This window comes from Trichechus manatus, unplaced genomic scaffold, assembly GCF_000243295.1.
Source record: "Trichechus manatus latirostris isolate Lorelei unplaced genomic scaffold, TriManLat1.0 scaffold00177, whole genome shotgun sequence".
Classification (NCBI taxonomy): Eukaryota; Metazoa; Chordata; class Mammalia; order Sirenia; family Trichechidae; genus Trichechus; species Trichechus manatus.
The window spans coordinates 2,071,438-2,075,987 of record NW_004444113.1 but is presented as its reverse complement, the minus strand read 5'-3'; the positions used below and the strand labels follow the sequence as shown (position 1 = coordinate 2,075,987).

The 4,550-nt window shown below is 45.2% G+C and overlaps 1 pseudogene; it reads left to right on the top strand.

Moving 5' to 3' along the window:
• The first annotated feature begins 268 nt into the window (after positions 1–268).
• Positions 269–679, top strand: LOC101360708 (ATP synthase F(0) complex subunit C1, mitochondrial pseudogene; annotated as a pseudogene).
• The last annotated feature ends 3,871 nt before the right edge of the window (positions 680–4,550 follow it).

Genomic DNA, 4,550 nt, shown 5'->3' with positions numbered 1-4,550 from the left:
GTTAAGACCCCAGATGTTACTCACCAAACTAGGATGTGGAGCATTGTCTTTATGGACTATGTTATGTGTAGGAGTTAGTTTCCATGGCACCAAGATGCCCACCCATTTTGTATCTGCAGGCTTGTTTCAGTAGACCAGGTGTGTGTCCGTCAGGTCCTCTGTATCTACAAATTCATCATAAAGGCTACCCATCTCCAAGACGCCCATCAAAACGTGGGTGGGGGAGCTGAGTGCTGAGACCCAGAACTAAAGCTGAGAGACTGAAAATATGCAGAGCACTGGGGCATTACTCACTCCTCCAGCTCTGGTCCACTGTTGTACCAGGGGTCTAAACAGGCCTGTGTCTGCCTCGTTCCTGAGGAGGCCAGAGATCCCATCTGAACTGCCTTCCTACAGCAGCTCCCTGATCCAGGTGGCCAGACGGGAGTTTCAGACCAGCCTTGTGTCCCAGGACATTGACACAGCAGCCAAGTTTATTGGTGCTGGGGCCACCACAGTTGGTGCAGCTGATTCAGGGGCTGGCGTTGGGACAGGGTTTGGCAGCTGGATCATGGGTTATGCCAGGAACCTGTCTCTCAAGCAGTAGCTCTTCCCCTATGCCATTCTGGGCTTTGCCCTGTCTGAGGCCATGGGGCTCTTCTGTTTGATGGTCCCCTTCCTCATCCTCTTCCCCATGTGAGGCTCCATGGGGGTCACCTACCTGTCCCCGCTGCTTCAACTCCAGGCCATGCCCCGTGCTGGAATGTGCTAAGTTTTACCATTAAACACAATGTTTCTCTAAAAACAAACCAACAAAGAAACATGCCCATCGTTTTTAATTGCTCTGAAGCCCATCGGCTGACATCACAAGCTAAAATGCTCTTTCTCAGGGTGAAGGTTGTAGTGGGTTGAATAGCACCCCTCCAAAAGATGCATCCACCCAGAACCTTTAATATGACCTTATTTGGAAAAAGGAGCCCTGGTGGTGCAGTGGTTACAGTGCTTGGCTGGTAACCAAAAGGTCGGCAGTTCGAACCCCTCAGCTGCTCCGCAGGAGAAAGCTGTGGAAGTCTGCTTCCATAGATTACAGCCTTGGAAACCCTATGGGGCAGTTCTACTCCGTCCTATAGGGTTGCTATGAGTCGGAATCAACTCGACCGCAGTGGGTATTTGGAAAAAGGCTCTTCCAAGATGTAGTTGAGGATCTCGAGATGAGGTCATCCTGGGTTAGGGTGAGCCTCATGTGCAATGACAAACCCTGAGAAGAGAAGAGAGGGTAAAAAAGACAGAGTGAAGAAGGCCATGTGAAGACCCCTGTGAAGATGGTGGCAGAGACTAGAATGAACATCTGGAAACACCAGAAGCTGGAAGAAGCAAAAAAGGATTCTCCTCCAGAGGCTTCAGAGGGAGCACGGCCCTCCTGACACCTTGATTTTGGACTTCTGGCCTCCAGAAATATGAGAGTATACGTTTCTGTTATTTAAGTCGTCCAGTTGGTAGTTGTTGGTTACGGCAGCCCTAGACACTAATACCGTGATTCTAAAGCACAGAGGTAATTTGAACTTGTGAAAGCTTACGTTGGACTCCAAATAAGTTACAGTTTTAGTAAAGAAACTGAGAAAGTCCTGCTTTATTTTAGTTACCCCTTTCTGATCTTTTTTTGTTTTGTTTTTAGATTAAAGCCAACCAAAGCCCATTGCTGTCGAGTCGATTCCAACTCATAGCAACCCTATAGGACAGAGTAGAACTGCCCCATAGGGTCTCCAAGGAGCAACTGGTGGATTCAAACTGCTGTAGTTCGCCAGAGCTCTTAAGCACTGTGCCACCAGGGCTCCTTAGATGAAAGCAGTCTTATTAAAAAAAAAAAAAGAATGCCTTTTTTGTTACATGAGTTCTTGTCACAATCCACACAGAACGTCAGGCAGCTCAGGTGCGGTCAGTCCAGCCTTTCCTAAGCTCCTGCGGCCTCTTCAAAGACCATCAAACTGTGTTGGAGAAACAGCATATAAACTTCTGCTTTGTTGTAATCCTTTTCTACATTCTCATCCTCAGTGTATATCCAAATTAGAGAAGGGCATTCTTATCCCAAACCTTGAAAACAGTTTTATGGCAGGCCAACATTTTAACATCTGTTCCACTGCCGGCAACGATACCCATCTTGTAGGCACATGTCTAAAGAAGCTATCTCCTTCCATTTCTGCAAAGCAAAACATCTCGTTAAATGCTTCTGCACACTTTTGAGAAAACTGAAAGGTGACCAAGAAATTTCATTATGAAAGCATCACTGTCCCCGGTAAGCAAACCGCACCTCTGTTGGTGTTGTGTACGAGGTGTGCAGGACATGTGGCTTCTTTTCATTTTCTTTGGTAAGAAGTCTATAGACTGAATGGTATTTACCAAAATTTGCGTTTGCACTGTCTGCCGAAAGTGCAGAAAGATGAGCAAATACTGGTTTGTATTTGGACAATGTATCAACAATCATTCTTGTTTTCTGCAGTTTCATTAAACTCTTCATAGAGATGAAGATGATGAGCTGAAAGTGCATTTTCAAATCAAAGTACCCTAACAGCTGGTACATTTTTTCATTGCCATGATTTGATACATTGCTTGATACACTGTAGAAAGCACGACTGTTGCTACGGTGTGAAAAATCAGTTAGACCCCGCGTCTTAGTTTGCTAGCACTGCTGTAACAAAGGACGCCACTACTGGGTGTCTTTAAAGAACAGAAATTTATTTCCTCACAGTTTAGGAGGCTAGAGGTCTGAATTCAAGGTGTGGCTATAAGGAGAAGTCCTTTTTGTTTATTTCAGCTTCTAGCAGCTGCCAGCAACCCTTGGCGTTCCTGGGCTTGTAGATGCATCCAAGTGTGTCTGTCTTCACGTGGTGTCTGTCTTTCCCTCATGTATGTGTATCTGTGTGTATTCTGCTCCTTTTATAAGACACCACTCAGAAGTGATTAGATTTAGGATCCACTCTACCCTGGAAGCTCTGCTGAAATATGTTTAGCATCGTAGCCACACGCAAGCCACAACTGAAAGATGGGTGGTGGCTGCACGTGAGGTGCATTGGCCTGTCATCAAACCCAGGTCTCCTGCATAGAGGGCGAGAATTCTACCACTGAACCACCACTGCAATGAATGATTTATTACACCCTCTTCTCATTTATTGACTGTCTGATTATCTGACATTTTGCATTTACAACAGTAGTGAAAAATATTTTATCCGACCATTTAGCACATTAAAAATGTACGTCTGTTAGTAACAAACATCAAGGTGCGAGGTGAGAGTAATGCTGGCTGTGATGGTTAAGGTTGTGTGTCAGCTTGGCTGGGCCATGACTCTTAGTGGTTTGGCAGTTATGTAATGATGTAATTTGGCAGTTGTGTAATGATGTAGTCATCCTCCCTTTTGTGATCTGATGTGGTCATCCTCCATTTTCACATAACATCAATTTCACAGAATGACCTGATCTTTGGAAACTAACCATGTTGATAAGTGAGGAGAGGGTGTAAGGCAAACCACAAATTATGGTTGCCAACATCAGCAGTCAGAGGAAAACACAGGGACAGTAGCTATGGAAGGCAAATATCTATGCTGTACCCACCTACACCAAAAACAGTGTTACTTTCATTTCCTGTTTTGTTTTGTTTTGTTTTTTTAGCCACCAAATGACTTTTGTACTTCCCCTCAACCTTCCACGCTAATTGCCAAATTGGTTTCCCAGAACTTTCAGTGCTAAAACCAGGACCAAAAAAACCCATTGCCGTCAAGTTGATTCTGATTCATAACTACTCTATAGGACAGAGTAGAACTGCCCCATAGGGTTTCCAAGGAGCGACTGATGGATTCAGACTGCCAACTTTTTGGTTAACAGCCTGAGCTCTTAACCACTGCCCCACCAAGGACTCCAGGACAATCTGGGACAGTTGGTCACCCTATTAATGGGGAGCTGTGAGGGCAGGAGGAGAATGCAGTGAGAGCATCTATTCCCCTGGCTCCCCTCATGGGGTTGCTGTAGGCTGGCTGCATCCTTTGACTCAAGCACACAGCTCCTATCAGGTGACCTCCTCTCTCTCCAGGTTCCAGAACCCACTCCCTCCCTCCCACCTCAGACCCAGGGGTGGTAACAGAGCCCCACTCTTACTAGCCTCAGGGAGCTTCACTCTCTTTTGTGGTTTCTTTACACCCTGCCCACTATTTGTCTACCATTAGTAAATAATTATTTTATTAAAATTCCCTCAAATTACTCAATTTGAGTGTGCCATCTGTTTTCTGCTAGGCCCTTGACTGATATGGTAATGCATTCCAGGAGCAGCTCCAGGAACCAGACCATCAAAATCAAGTTTGAGGATTGGCTTGTTCATAATGGTGCTCTGCAGACTGCTCCCACCAGCTCACAAGAGCTGATGGCGTGCATCTCTTTCCAACTATGTGTTCAGTGAAATTATGCTGATAGCTTGAGATCATGGGAATGTTCACACCATGGAAACTGGCAAATGCTGCAAATTATAACTCTTTTATTTTCTTCCTTTCTTCTTTTTTTTTTTGTTTTTGTTTTTGAGACTCAGT